This window comes from Hypanus sabinus, chromosome 2 (assembly GCF_030144855.1).
Source record: "Hypanus sabinus isolate sHypSab1 chromosome 2, sHypSab1.hap1, whole genome shotgun sequence".
NCBI classification, from domain to species: Eukaryota; Metazoa; Chordata; class Chondrichthyes; order Myliobatiformes; family Dasyatidae; genus Hypanus; species Hypanus sabinus.
The window spans coordinates 81,863,962-81,880,609 of NC_082707.1; the positions used below are offsets into that span (position 1 = coordinate 81,863,962).

At 39.4% G+C, this 16,648-nt stretch overlaps 1 long non-coding RNA gene across 1 annotated transcript in view; it reads right to left on the reverse strand.

The window, feature by feature from the left end:
* LOC132405081 (uncharacterized) overlaps positions 1-16,648 on the reverse strand; it is a 49,086-nt gene that overhangs the window by 15,370 nt on the left and 17,068 nt on the right. The window contains exon 2 of the long non-coding RNA XR_009515746.1: positions 242-281. This is a non-coding gene — a long non-coding RNA (uncharacterized LOC132405081). The remainder of the gene's footprint in view (positions 1-241; positions 282-16,648) is intronic.

Below are 16,648 nucleotides of genomic sequence, written 5' to 3' on the forward strand. Positions count from 1 at the left end.
ATTATTAATTCCTTGCAATACATCTGATACTTCTGTTGTAGATAGCATCAATCATATTATTCACTTTTCAAAATATATCATGGTATCAAATTGCCATGCTGCTTTAAAGAGATTTTTTGGTCACCACTTCATAATAAACAAATCTCAGCATGCATCCCTCATTATTTTGAAGTTGTTTTCTTTTATAATCACCCTGTGATTGATCTGTAGAAGAAATGCTTTATAAAATGACAAAATTTACCTCATTCCAGTTGTCCACATGTTAGAGCCAGTGACTTGGTCTGTTGATGCACAAAAGTATCAAAAGTATATGTATTAGAAGATGAAAGACTAATTATTTAATAACATATGCACATAAGAAAGAGAAGCAGGAGTAGGACATCTGGCCCATCGAGCCTTCTCCCCCATTCAATAAGATCATGGCTGATCTGGCCATGGACTCATCTCCACCTCCCTGACTTTTTACCATAACCCTTGCTTCCCCACTGTTCTAAAATCTATCTAGCTGGGCTTTATTTGATGTGTTGTACATTCAAAGATGCTCTTCTGCACACCACTCTTGTAATGCATGGATATTTGAGTTATTGTTGCCTTCTCATCAGCTTAAATTGACCTTACTTCCTTCATTATCCAGGCATTTCCTCTGCCACTCACTGAATATATCTGTTTTTCACACCTATCTCCTTAAACTCTAGAGACTGGTGTTTGTGAATATCCCAGGAGATCAGCAGATTCTAACCTACTCAAACCACCCCAAGCAATACACATGAAAGGAAGAACTTTCTGGAGGAACTCAGCAGTTCAGGGAGCATCTATGGAAACAAATAAACAGTCACCGTTTCAGGCTGAGACCTTTCATCAGGGCTGGAAATGAAGGAGGAGGATGCAAGAATAAAAAGGTGGAGGGAGGGGAATTAGCTAAAAGGTGATAAGTGGAGCCAAGTAAAACAACACAAAAACTACACTAGACTACAGACCTACACAGGAGTACATAAAGTGCACAAAACAGTGCAGGGCAGTACAATAATCATTTAATAAATAAAATAATTAATGAACAAGACAATGGGCGCAGAAGAGGACAAATGTCAATATAATAATAAAAGCTGGAGAAGAAGGAATCTGATAGGAAAGAAGATAGGAAGAAAGAGACAAAGGAGAGACACCAGGAGGACAAGAGGTAAGAGGTAAAGCCCCATCTGGTGCCAACAATCATTCCACAGTCAAAGTTACTTAGATCACATTTTTCCCATTCTGATGTTTGGTCTGAACAACAACTGAACCTCCTGACCATGTCTGCATGCTTTAATGCATTAAGTTGCTACCATATGATATTTGCATCATAGAGCAGGTGTACAGGTGTGTGTGTGTGTGTGTGTGTGTGTGTGTGTGTGTGTGTGTGTGTGGTATCTGGTATTTTCCAGTTAGCAGGCGATTTCCTTCCATGCCACTCTGATGTATTGGGAAATCATGTACGAGGCAAGTTACAGCAGTGGTTTGCCATTGCCTTCTGCCAGGTGAGTTTTTTTTAAGAAGTCACCGGCCGGCTCTTAACCCAGCATGCAAGGGTGCCATTCGAACTCGGGACCTCTCGCCCCAAAGTCCAGCACTGATGCCTCTACGCCACCAGCCAGCAACCATCATGATCGACACTCTGCTGGAGGGCCAAAGAAGTGCTTTCAGATGAAGAATGCTTTAAGGAAGTGCAAGATCAGACCCGAGGACCTGGAGGATGTTGCTGCTGACCGTACCACTAGGCAACAGCTGTGTAGGGGCGGGGTTCGTATTCTGGAGATGGAAACAACAACCAGAAGACAGCAGAAGAGAGCCAGGAGAAATGCAGCCATGGTTACCATCACTACCACTGCTACCACATATACATGCCCCACCTGCAATAGAGCTTGTGGGTCCAGGATAGGGCTGTACAGTCATCAAAGATCTCACCATTAAAGGAGTGGATGTCGTCACCAGATTTCGATGGACAACCGAAGAGAGAGAGTAGTATACAGAAAATAATTTGTGTGCAATTACTAATAACAGCCTCTCCTTTTAAATAATTCATTCTTCTACAATGCCTACTTCACTATGTACATATGTTCACCAACTGCCCATCAGAACCACTAAAGGTGCTGTGTGGACAATATTAACACATCATGACTAGGTATCCACTCTCAGCTCCTGAAACATCTTTCCCAAGTTAACATTTTTTTTCATTTTCTGCTCTCATGAATTCTTAAAAAACATTCAGTTTTTGCCTCAAAATTCCAATATGAATCTTCCAGTGAGATATTCTCATTCCTTCAGACACTGTATGAATATTTTTTCTTATCCTGTGTGATTTCATCTCATTTCACTTCCTTTTCAGATTAATATCCTCTTCATGAAAATCCAAAACCTTCTGCAAAATCTTTTCTGGCCTCAGGTCAAGTATACAGAATTGAATGTCTTCTGTTGACATCATGATGTCCTGTGATTTTTTTTGATTAAACCACAGTTGAAAAGATTCACTTAACATCAACTTACTTATACAATTTCCAGCTCAGTTGATAGAAACACTTTAGCGCCTCTTACTCGAGTCATTTTATCACCAGCTTTCTGTATCCTTGCAATGACTCAGCAATCTCTTTGTTGACTATTAATATTATAAAGATTAACACACAACCGGTATCCTCAACCATTATGAATAATTCTTTAAAGTTTCTTCTGTTCAATGTCACTGGGGAATTAAATGCTATTTTAAATTCTAACTTCTAATCAGCAGTCATTTAATAAAACATCTACAATATCCAATAGCAGCAATTTTTAATTTGTAAGATTCCCAAATGATCACTGATCAAAAAGATTACTAATGTGCTTCCTTTTCTAATTTATGAACACAGTTGTAACTTCAACTGAAGTAAAAGCCTCATTTAAGTAATCAATTCAAGAACAGCCAAGAATGATAAATTAAAAGTGAGGGAAAGGCACATCAAATTGTTTAGCAGTTGATGGAGGAAGTTGTACTTCATACTTTAAATAAATCCATCACACAATGTTTACCATTTCCACTCAGACATTCCATTCTTTGTGTTTCAGATGCTGATTGTCTAGCTGTGCATCTCTTTCTCATTTTGTTTGCTTTGTTTAGTTGTCTAAATTCATGATGATTTATTACATAAAATGATATCATTATTAAGACTGAAATAATGTAATAATATTAAAGTATTTAATTGCACAGGAGAATCTGTGGTTAACTCGTACAAGTCCAAATGATCATACATGATTTTGAAAACTAAATTTGTGAATCAGAGTGCATGTGGATAATATGGAGAATGATCCTTTGAACCCGTGGGACATAATGAATTCACTTTCAAATTGATTCTGAAGGTTTGATGAATTATATTAAACCAGGAATTATTTTTTATAAATAACTTGCTGGAAGATTCATACAGGCTCTAAGCCTCTTGGGTTTTGTCTTTTCATATGTGCATTATTTGATTGAGCTCTGCAAAGATCTTGAACCTTGAACATGTTAACTTTAGTCAGAGTTCACTTTCTGGGTTTACAGGTTGACTATACACCTGTACGTTCATAAGCTGTGCCACTAGATTGGATAAAGATGTCACAATCAAGGCTGGCAAAGGCATGTGCAATACTAATTATGAACCTGCTATGTTCACTGCCAATGCATTGAAATACCATATATCTCATTAAAAGATGGGATCTTGACTTTGGAAGATACTATGCCTCAATAACTGGCAAAGACTGAATATTGGTTTCCTTTGAACCAAAGATAATTAAAGCTTATGCAATCTATTTTAACATGATGAATTAATTAAAGCAGAGTGGGGATAAAAAAAACTTTGCTTTAGCATTCAGGAGTCTTTTATAAAATAGATTTCAACTCTACTCTTGCTGAAATTCTTAAGGTCTTCATCTAATGCTGAGTAAGATAATATTTTGTCAGAGGCTATTGTAACATTTTGCTTTCTTTATGGGATTACTTTGAAAGGGTGTTGGCACGTGGCCAAGTGGTTAAGGCATCGGTCTAGTGACCTGAAGGTCGCTATTTCGAGCCTCAGCTGAGGCTGCTTGTGTGTCCTTGAGCGAAGCACTTAACCACACATTGCTCTGTGATGACACCGGTGCCAAGCTGTATGGGTCCTAATGCCCTTCCCTTGGACAACATCAGTGGAATGAAGAGGGGAGACTTGCAGCCTGGGCAACTGCCGGTCTTCCGTAAAAAAACCTCGCCCAGGCTTGTGCCCTGGAAACTTTCCCAGGTGCAAATCCATGGTCTAGCGAGACTAACGGAGACCTACCTACCTACCTACTTTGAAAGAGTAGTTGTGTAAGGTTTTGTATTAAGAGATATTCACTCTGGGACTGAGCATTGCAGAAGGTAATGTATATATGGATACATAGATGTGTACATGGACACATCTTCCTCCTGGCATTTTACACCAGGCCAGTAAAAGTTTCAAAAGCTAGGGGACAGGCAGTATGTGTGACCATTAGTAGCACATAATGTCCGGGTTGACCAATATTAGGCTGGCAAAATTTCCACTCAGCATTGTACCTCTTGAGGGGATATAAAGGATTTAAGTGGTAACAAAGAAGTATCAAAGCCTTAAATTTAGTGGCTAAGAGTTTATCTCAGAAATGATAAACAGGCCCCAAAATCCAATGCCATGTGCTCTCATCATTAAAAAGTGCAGACCTCACTCCTTTTCTCTGCACCTCAGTTACTTGTAAGTAGGCATGATTGGCTGCCCACCTGTACTCAGATCAAGTTTTCTGCTACGAGGCCAATAGGGTTAAAACAATGACTGGTGGGCCTGCCTTGACTAAAGATTTTCTGGCTCAGCAGAGGAAGAAAAGAAAAAGAATACAATATTGATGCAGAAATTTAGTCATGTTTCTTTTCTATTTCTGTTCTGGAGATCTTCCAGAGAAGCGAATAAAATGTTAAGTGAAAATAGGCAATTCACTTAACCAAAATAGAGGTCAAAGTCCCCAAGGTTTCTAAGTTCAGGTATTGTTCCCTTCAGGCACCAAGGTGCACTTTTCAGATTAGCCTAGTACAAATTTCAGTTTAATATATTCACACTTGATGCCTTTTGTGTTAATAAATTCAACAGGGTAATGTTTGGGAACGCAAAAATACTCTGACCACCATCCTCCCATTTTTAACGATTTCTATTCAGCTCCTGATCTACAGAATTCCCAACAAATTTCACATACAGAGCAACTGTTCCTGAGCTTTTGGACTTATACAAATCTATGGGGTGTTTATAGGTGCCTTTACACAGCTGCTAATTGCGTTGCTTATTTCTCCATTTTGCTGTCATTGATAACTGTTTCACAATTTTCTGACAGGTGTGTTTTAATTAACTGAACAATACAAAACAAATGACTGCTAATTGAATATCAATAGATTGTATAAAATTGAAAAAAAACTTATGAGTCAAATTTAATCACTTTCCTCTCCCCCACCGCTGAAAGCAGATCACATACATGATTAACTCTTGTTCATGTAGCAGTGTACAGGCAGCATGCCAAGTTTGTGCAGGCTGTTTGTACCATCATTGCTCTGTCCTGCCACCACAGTGACTGGAAGTAGCATTCGTTCTGAGTGCAGCTTCCAGTTACCACTTGCCTGCATTGTGTCAAGACATCCTGCACTTCCTAAAGGTGATGAGTTCAGAACAGACACTGGCCTGAGGAAATGTGAGCGGTGGCACAACATACAATAGGAGAGGACAGAAAATAATCCTGAACAAGCTCCAAGGATTTTGAGTGATCCACTGGAAATTAAAAAGGTCTCGAGGTGCAGACTACGAAGGCAACAGTGACAGTTCTGCAGAGGGTTGTTGAGCATCGGCGGGGGGTGTAGGGGAGTAAGGGTGGTGATGGCGAAGCATAGAGTGAAGGTTGATGGCCGGGTACAGCACAGTACGGACGCTTGGCCCATGATGTTCTGCTGACCTTTTAGCCTCCTTCACGATCAATTCAAGCCTTCTCTTCTCCAGAGCAAATAACCTTTCATTTTTCTTTTATTTATATGCCTAAGAGTCTCTTAAATATCCCTAATGTATCAGGCTCTACTGCCACTTCCAGCAGTGCGCTCCAGACATTTACCTCACTCCGTGTAAAAAAAAACTACCTCTGGCATCTGCCCTAAACTTTCCTTCACTCATCTTAAGTATATCCTTTGGTGTTAGCAATTGCTGCCCTGGGTAAAAGTTGCTGGTTGTCCATTCCGTCCATGCCTCTTAGAATCTGATACACCAATATCAAGTTGCCTCTTCGCTCAATCACTCCAAAGAGAAAAGTCCTAGTTTGCTCAACCATTCCTCATAAGACAATTTCACTAAACCAGTCAGCACCCTGGTTAATCTCCTCTGCACCCTCTCTAATGCTTCAACTTCCTTCCTTCAATGAAGTAATGAGAACTGAATACAATACTCTAAGTGTTTAATAGAACCCAATGTTAAGGCATGGTTCTTTGAACTCAGTTTGCTAACACACCATAGGCCTTCTTAAATACCGTATCAATTTGCTCAGCAAATAAGAGGGACCTATAGATTGGTCCCCAAGATCCCTCTATTCCTCCACTAAGAACCCTGCCATTATCCTTTTAGGTAGAGGAAGGGAGTTGTGAGGCGGTGGCAGGTCCATCCAATACTGTGGAACATGACAGGACTGATTGCCGGTTGCAAGATTTCTAATGGCATTGTTTATGTTGTATTGGTTTAGTTTATCTTTAGGGCTAAGAGGGCTCTGTTATGATCAGTGACAGAGGGTGTGGGATTGTGGGTGAGTAAGGAGGTTGAATTGCACTTGGATGAGCCCTCATGCACAGGCCAGGGAAAAAAGGCTGTCTCGCGATACACTTCCCTTGGTCTTTGTCTGCAGCTCTTTCTCCTCCTCTTTTTCTCTTTCCTCATTTCATGCCTTACTTCTCAGATGGTCATGACAGAGTTGGTTAAATGACTATTCCCTAAAGACAGATTGTGGAGGTTGACGTAGCTTTGCAGGATTCTTCCATGCAGAGAAGGCATAAATTCTGCATGGCATTGGTTAGTAATAGCATGGTTTGAAATGAAAATAGCTTTCACTCCATGAATGCTGGACCAGTGCAATTATGAGCGAGTAGCACTTGTCACCCAGCTTCCCGTGCACATACAGCTGGACTGCCTTAGAATCAATTCATTGTGACTGACGTGAGGTCACTGGACAGTGACTGCACACCGGTGAATGTTAAAAGTGCAGGATCATTTTGGTTCAGTAGAGAACAGAGCTAAACTGAGAATGATGAAACGTTTAATTTGAGTGGAGTTAACAAGTAACATCAGCACAGTGATGAATTTGCTTTTCTAGCCATGTGGTATCACTGCATCTTCATTTCTGGCAGGTATGAATGACAGATAGCTTGTTTAACACAGGTAATATCAATGTCCACCTTTATCCCACAGTAATGTGCTAACTGACACTCCAAAACTCTAACTTGGAAGTATCAGTCCCATATAATGTCATTGTAGCAGTCACCTTAACATCTCTTAACAATGCTATTATTGCCCTATCCTGAGTTTAGTGTCACAGATGGGAGATTTCAATGAAGACACCATTAAGGAAGGACAGGAATCTCATGTATTCAACAAAATTGTCCCCAAACTATGTTGGAAAGAAGTGTACTGAGAGCACCTTGCTTTTCAACTTCACCCTCCTTCTGCTTGCTACCTGCTCATTGTGCCAACTAATACCCCCATGTCTTGAAGCAACAGTGCAAAATCCTCAAAGACATGTCCTGTGCTATCCTGTCAGCTTTTGAAACTTCAAACAGTTATAAGACACAGATAAAAGAAAAAAAACACCAACTACTCCATCACTTGATGATCCCTTTAATTAGCATCTTTATAGTTCTTTTGATGGTATATTATTTTTTCAGCTTTGCAAGCTTGAGAGACAGTACTAGCTGGAGATCTGAGCTCCTAAATAACAACAATGAGTTAAATTTGCAATGCAAACTGACATTATGATCTATCTACTCATTATACCCTTGATGGCATTTGCTACTCAGCGCTGAGGCACACAGCATTTAGTGATTTTCTTACACATGTATTTGCGATGACATCATATGGAGGGTGCATTTGCAGTTCACGAAAGAAATACACAGTACTGATGATCAAACTGTTGGATCGTTTGTATTCAATAATGGTTCTATTGAATGAAATAGTGATATTGCCATTTGGAATTTGAACTCTTGGTTGCTAGCATTTCTTGCATCTGCAGAGTTTTAATTTTGCATGCCCTTTGTTTCCAGAGCCTGATGATTGTAGGTAATAACTATTCTTGAACAAAGTGGTGTGAGCCCTAAGGCTCCTGTACCTTCTTCCTGATGACATTGGTGAGAAGAGAGCATGGCCTTGATGCTGGGCATCCTTGATAATGATGCTGCTTTCCCGCAGTAACCCTTCATGTAGATGTGGGATGGACTTTACCTGTGATGGAATGGGTTATACTCATTACTTTTTGTAGGGTTTTCCATTCAAAGGCATTGGTGTTTCTATACCAGGCTGTGATGCAGCCAGTCAATATGCTCTCTTTCACAGATCTATGAAGATTGTCAAATTTTAGATGTCATCCCAAAGCTTTGCAAAATCCTAAGGAAGTAGAGGCTCTGCTGTGCTTTCTTTGTAATTGCACAAGTGCTGGGCCCAAAATAGGTCCTCTGAAATGATAACAGTGAGAAATTTAAAGTTGCAAACCCTCTCCATCTCTGACCTTCCAATGAGGACTAGCTCAGAGACCTCTGGTTTCATCCTCATGTCGTCAATATATCAGCTCCTTGGTCTTGTGGACATTGAATAAGAGGTTGTTGTCATAGCACCAATCAGACAGATTTTCATCTCCCTCTTATATGATGATAGCCTCCACCCTTGATTTGGCCTATGACAAAGGCAAAACTGAATATGATGTTGCATCTCTGCTTAGCCACACAAAGTAAGTGTAAAGCGAGAGAGCAGGGGGCTAAGCACACAGTCCTGTGGCGTGCCCGTGATGATGAAGATTAGGGAGGTGATGCTGTCGCCAATCCGAACTGCAAGTGAGGGAATCAAGAATCCAATTGCACAGGGAAGTATTGAGGCAAGGTCTTAAATCTTATTGTTAAGTTTTGAGAGGACGACTGAATTGAATGATGAGCTATAGTCAAAAAAGAGCATCCTAATGCATGAATCTTTGCTGTCCAGAAGTTCCAGGGTTGAGTGAAGAGCCAATGAAATATTTCAGTGATATTTTAGTGAAGTGACTCTTGGTTTATATTTCATGGCTTTACTAATACAAGGCATAAGTAATCTGCTTCCTGGTTTCATTTTACCTTCCAGCCAAGTTTTCTAAATTGTTTTTATTATAACTGTTTTCTTTTACTATAAATGTACTTGCTTCCTTTCAAAAAATGTTCTGTGAAGATTAGCCATTAAGGGAAATCCATTTTAATCATTCATGGGACTATATTATGTTCTGGCTGTACAGGAGAGTGTGCTCTTGAGGTTTTGTCATGCTTTGATTAATTCTGAGATATTTTTAACTAAAAATTCATGGCAACTGAAAAAAGGACAGGGAAGTGTAACCACAACTGTTGCCCTATATTCAATGCAAATTCTTTACCAAGTGTCCAATCTCAAAGACTTGTTTTCTTAAATTCTTAGAATTTAGGTTTTGCTATGATGATCCATCCCTAAATGCCCTGACAAACTGCAGATAACAAAAACTGAGAATGCTGAAAACATTTAAATAGTCAAGCAACATCTGTATGGAGATTAATCAAGTTACCTGGTTGCAACGGAGTAATTTGCAGGTCACATCAAAGGTGTATCACATTGATGAGAGCCACCAATCAGCCAAGTGGAATCACTATGATAGTGGTTTCCAACCTAGGGTCCATAGACCTCTTGCTTAATGGTATTAGTCCAAGGCATAAACAAAGGCTGGGAACCATTGTATTAAAAGGATGTTGCAAAATACATTTTGTTTTTACTCAGATTAATATTTTATATATCTAGATGAGGCTAAATTTAATTCAATTAATTAAATTAAATTAAATTACATTAAATTCTGGGTATATAAAATATGCCCAGATGAAGCTAAATTGAAGTATTTACAACCATAGTCATTTTTAGGTTCATACTTTCATGATAGTTAATGGAATAACCCTAGCCAGTACATAGTTGTGTAACTTGCACCAGTGAGGTTAGGTGAGTGAAACATAGAATGATGAGTCCTGATGAATGGTCTCGGTCTGAAACGTTGACTGTTTATTCTTTACCATTGATGCTGCCTGGCCTGCTGAGTTCCCTCAGCATTTTATGTGTGTTGCTTTGGATTTCCAGCATCTGAAGATATCCTTGTGTTTGTTGAAGGATGAGTTGCTAGATACTTTGTTCCTGAAAGCTATTCCTGTAGACTTTATTGTTGTGCTTATTGTCATATGCACAAGTACAGTGAGATATGGGTGCAATAAAAATTTTGCTTACAATAGCAGCATCACAGGCACGTAGATTTAGAATATAAATTTAGTACATTAAAGGGCAAGCAATCATAAACAAAATAGCCATGAGAAGAGATAAAATTAGAAAATGAAGAAGCATAAATCCAGTGGGCCGGGAGAGTTGGAAGGAACAGCAAAGGAAATCAGAAAAAAGATTGAGGTGAAAAAGAAAAATAAATAAAAAGGAAATTGAAAAGAATACCCTGATAAATACAAAAATGGTTAAGAATTATTTTGGAATACAGCAGTTGAGAGCAACATTCAGATGAATTAAGGAAATGACAGATCAGTTGCATCAAGTATTTGCTCTGGGGGCTTAAAGACAAAATCATATTTGTATTTTGATTGGTTAGTCTTTTTCCAATTCCAACTTGTAAGGCGATTGTAACATGTGACCAATTTCTCTCTAATTTATTGACACAGTGTCATGGTATAAAACTTACCAGTCTTTAATGTCTGTGGAGAAACCTGTAGTGGGAAATGGTGCTTTCCTGTAATAAAGTCTCTTTGTTAGTTTTAGTTAGTAAGGATTCTCTAGTAACTCAGAGTGAAAGGGAGGAAATGCTGAGATACTATGTCAGAAGGGCCAGCTAATGAAACTCTGAAGTTAGGATATTAATTTTATCCAAATATCAAATAGCCTGATCCCTCCTAATTCAGTTAATATGTGGTACACATATGGAGACAAGGAGTTGTGTGACAGTGCTTATTGGAGCCTGGATTCCAGCAAGTAAACTGTGTTAAGATGGAGTCAGGAGATGGAAGAGTTTCAACTGTATATTGAGGAAATTAAGGAGGATTAACCTGCAAGGACATAAGTAAAGAAGCTGTTTTATTACATTAGCAATGAGTGGAGAGAATTGTACCATAACATGAGATTCTGAATCTTGCATTAGATACATTACAAACACATTGCAATTACTGTACATCTGGAAATGGCTCTTGAGTATTGTCAATTGTTTACATAAGTACAAGCAGCGTCTGTGAGAATCCTTTACTGCACCCATAACATAGCTCAGATTATCAGAAGATAATCTCAATTTATTGATTTGAAAAGCTTTCTTATCAGAGACCAGATTGCTTGTGGAAACCAGGAGGCCACATTGTGGGGACGGCCGTTATGTGAAGCAGAGTTAATTCTAGACAAGTGTGTACAGATATTCAAAGCTGATGAGTTATCTGATGGCTGGCCAGAAATGTTGGATTGCCAAACAGCAGGGGAGTGTATGCAGTGAAAAAAAAAGCAAGACAACAGGCAAAACAGTAAATGATTCTGTAAGAAATGGGTGTTTGGCACAAGGCAGTTTATTTTACAGCAATATGTAGCTTTGTTTATTATAATTACTCAATCCTTGTAGAGTGAATCGAAGAAAATCCTGAGACATGCTCATTCACAATTATTTTCCGGCTTTCTTGTGGTGGACAAAATACATGATTTTGCAATTTCTTATTTGATTAATGTAGACATAAGTTGGGCCCACTGCAGCCTGTGAAGGCTGTTCTGCTGTTTTATTCGGATCATTGCTTATCTGCATCTTGTATCCATTCAGCCAAAAGCACCTGATTGGCTAACAAAAAAAATCCATTGATCTCAGATTTAAGATTATTATTTTAGTTGGTACATTTTTAGGGCTGAGGGTTCTATTATCATTTTTTGGATGAAATTTATTTTGAAAAAAAACTGACTCAGAGTTTAGGGTTATGACCCCTTCCTTCAATGTCCCAGGCAGTAGAAAATATTCTTCCCATTACTATCTGAATTGCTTTCAAACATCCAAAATACCTCATACAAATAACCTTCTATACTCTAGGAGTGTAGCCCAATTTATGTGAGTTCTCTTCATTTATCTTCAGTCCTGATACAGTCCTAATGAATTCTTCCAAGGCCAAGCTGCTCAGAACTGTGCACAATACTGACATTATATAGCCTGTCTTTTGCAGAGCTCTGTTACAATCTCCTTTCCTTTCTATTCTCACCCTTTAAAAGCTGATATTCTATTTGTCTTTTTTTTATACTGGATGTGCTACATTTTGTTGATCTATGCACATGGAAATTTTGGTATTTTTTTAAGTCTCTGTTGCAGATAGCTTTCCACCCTCTGAAGATATTGAGTTGAATTTATTTGCCTCAAAATGGATGATGTCAGATCTACAGTACCTATACTGAAATCTATTGAGCATATTTTTATACGATTATTTAAAGTTTTCATTTGATATCTCTTTCCAAAGTCATGCTCCCACCCTCAATCTCTCTGATGTTACCTATTTGGACATCATTTGAAAAGCTAGATATATGAAACTATTATTTTTCTAAATCATTAATAAATGTAGTGAGCAGTTCAGGCCCCAGAACAGATCTTTGAGAGTTTCATTAAACATTTCCTTCCAATTCAAGTCCCTATCTATCATTGCTAATCTCTGTCTTCTACTGCCTAAACAATTTCTTTATATAAAGTTCATATAAGCAACACACATAGACAGTCTCCTGCCTACTACTTCAGTTACTTTCACAAAATATTCAATCAGGTTCATTAGATGTGAACTAGCCTTTACAAATCAATGTTGGCCATCTCTAATCAGCTCAAATTTCTCTAAGTGCTCAGTTGCTCTCTCCTTAATTATAAATTCCAATGGCTTTCCCACAACAGATGTTAGACTAAAAGGTCTATCATTTCCATGTTTCTTTCTCTTATACCTCTCTAAGTAATGAGTTTGTGCTTGTAACTTTCCAGTGTAGGGAAATAGTTTATTAAACAGGAGGACTTTGAAAGATCGTGACTAAGCACCTGCAATTTCTTCATCTTCTCCTTTAAAAACACTAAAGTGGAAGCTATCAACTCCTGCTGATCATCAACACTATTATTTTACTAATAGTGTCACTATACTATTTTTAACTAAAGTTCCAGACCTTGTTACATTATTTATTTCTTTAGAATGCAAACATTTAACCATCTGCAGAACAGGAGATTGTGAAGTGAGTTGAGCACAGCTCCTTGTGAACTTTACATGCCAGGTTTAAAAGGTGACCAGTGCCTGTTGGGACCTGTCCGACAAGTGGAACATTACTGGGTTAATAGCAAGGGTCAATAAAAAGAAGCAAGGTGTAAGCAGAGAAGCCATTGTGGAAGCAGTGTATTGTGTGTGGCCCAGTATTAGAGTGGGCAGGCTTTAGCTCAGCAGGCTTCGGCAAGAACAACAGAGGTTTAGGTTGCTGAGTCGTTTGGACTTATTTAGTTGATTTTAGGTTACAAACTTGGAGCCAAAGGTATAAAAAGTGTATACGTAAATCCATGACCTCCTCTACTGTCTTGCTGAGGCCACACTCAGATTGGAGGAACAACACCTTATATTCCGTCTAGGTAGTCTCCAATCTGATGGCATGAATGTCGATTTCTCAAACTTCCGGTAATGCTTCCCCCCTGCCCCCACCCTCTCCATCCCCTTTTCCCTCTCTCATCTTATCTCCTTGCCTGCCCATCACCTCCCTCTAGTGTTCCTCCCTCGTGTTCTTTCTTCCACAGCTTTTCATCTCCACTTATCAAACTTTCCCTTCTCCTGCCCTGTATTTCTTTCATCAATCAAATTCCCAGCTATTTACTTCATCCCTTCCCCTCCCAGTTTCACTTATCACCTGGTGTTTCTCTCTTCCCTCCCCCATTATTTAAATCTACTCCTCATCTTTTTTTCTCCAGCCCTGTCGAAGGATTTCGGCCCTAAGCATCAACTGTACCCTTCTCCATAGATGCTGCCTGGCCTGCTGAGTTCCTCCAGCATTTTGTGTGAGTTGCTTGGATTTCCAGCATCTGCAGATTCTCTCTTGTTTGTGATAGCAGACTGGATAGTTAGGGTGATGGATAGGAGATTCAGTGGCCTCAAAACAGACACCAATTTGGTATGTTGCCTCCCAAGTGCTAGGGTCAAGGATGTCTCAGAGTGGCTACAGAATATTCTCAAAGGGAAATGTGAGCAGCCAAAGGTCATTGTGTACGTTGGCACCAATGACATAGGTAGAGTGAGAGTAGGAATTTAGGGTAGAGGCAGAAGAGCAGGACCTCCAAAGTAGTAATCTCTGGATAACTCCCACTGCCACTTGCTAGTCAGGGCAGGCATAGGATGATAGTACAGATGAATGAGTGCCTGAGGAAATGGTACAGAGGCAGCATTTCAGATTTCCAGATCATTGGAATCTCCTCTGGGGAAGGTATGACCTGTAGAAAAAGATGGGTTACTGCACCTGAACCCAAGGGAGACCAATATCCTTGCGGACAGGTTTGCTAGAGCTGTTGGGAAGAGGTTAAACTAATTTGGCAGGGGGATGGAAAACATAATGATAGGACTGAGGAATGGGCAGTTGGTATACAAGTAGATGCATAGGTAGTGAGACTGTGAAGAAAGACAGGCAGATGACAGGGCAAAATCGCAGTCAGGAAAACAAATTGAAATGTAACATTGGGGCAACATCGAAAAGGCTGATAAATATAGAATGGAAGGTGGTATATTTGAATGAGCATTGCAAAAGAAATAAGGTAAGTGATCCTGTAGTGCAGACTGTGGAGGCTTTAGTAATGACCTTTCAAGTATCACTAGATTCTGGAATGATTTTGAGGGACTGAAAAATGAAAAAATGTCATGGCACTTGTAACGTTCTCCTTCGCGTGTAACGAAACGCCGAATTAAGCGTCGAGATAAACCACAGTCAATAAGAACCAGATCGCAGTAAGATTAACCATTTACTGTTCACTCTTCACATTAACATATGGTGAAAACTGTTAATAAAACAATACAAGATTGATACAGTATTTGTTCCTTCCTTAATATCACATTTCAATTGTAAATACCTGTAAAGGTGACTATAACAACATTACACTAAGGTGCAGTATACAGGCAGAGTTTACCTGCTCCATTGACTACTTTAATTACACTTCCATGCAAACTATCCGCAACTCTTTAACTAACGAAAGCATAAACATTATCGATCGTCGTTACTTCTAACAGGATCGGCATTAACATCTTAGTTCAATATATCGATTTTCTATTAACTTACAGCGTTGCTCTCACTGTGATTTCTCATGCCTGCAAAACAACTTCTGCTCAGGTGAGCCTCGTGGTGAGCCTCCACCCTCGCGTTAATTTCAAACCGGTACTTTCCCACAAGACGCGGCGAAACCGGATGTGACGTCATCGCATGCCGATATATTTTACATGCAATGAATATACTTTAAACACTTCTAATTCTAACTAGAAAATACTATCGAATGAATTACTAGGTGAAAATATTATAAACTAAATAACTGTCGTAAAGACAGCACAGCACTCTTTAAGAAGGGAGCAAGGCAGAAGAAAGGAAATTATGGGCCATTTAGCCTGACTTCAGTGGTATGGAAGATTCTGGAGTCTGTCATTAAGGATGAGGTTTTGGGGTACGTGGAGGACCATGATAAAATAGGCCAATGTCAGCTTGTTTTCCTTAATCAAAAATTCTGCCTGACAAGTCTGTTGGAACCCTTTGAGGAAATAACAGGCAGGATAGACAAAGGAGAATCAGTCAATGCTGTTTACTTAGATATTCAGAAGGCCTTTGCCAAGGTGCCAAACATGGGGCTGCTCAACAGCATAAGAGCCCATGGCACTACAGGAAAGATGCCAGCAGATATAGAAGATTGGCTGAGCTGCAGGAGGCGAAGAGGCAGAATAAAGGAGGCCTTTCCTGCTTGGCTGTTGGTGACTAGTGGTGTTCCACAGTGGCTGGTGTTGGGAGTAATTCTTGGTTGACTCCTATTGTTCTCTAGTAAACCACAAAAATATCCTAACAAAATCGGTGATCTAATTAACCTGTTACATTGCTTTTTTCCCCCGGAAGATTAATTTTGCTTATATCATAATCATTGTAGGATGTATTTCCTTCCAATTAGATAAATTATAATTGGTTCAGCACTTATTACTTATCCAAGGGTGGAACATCAGCTAGTGCCTCTGCCTCACAGCTGTGATGACCAGTACACAGTTCTGACCTTGAGTATTACCTATGCGGCGTTTGAAATTTCTCTTCATATCTGTGCACGTTTCCCAAGGTTTTCCAGACTCCTCCACATCCCAAAGGTGTGCAGGCCAGTGAGCAGT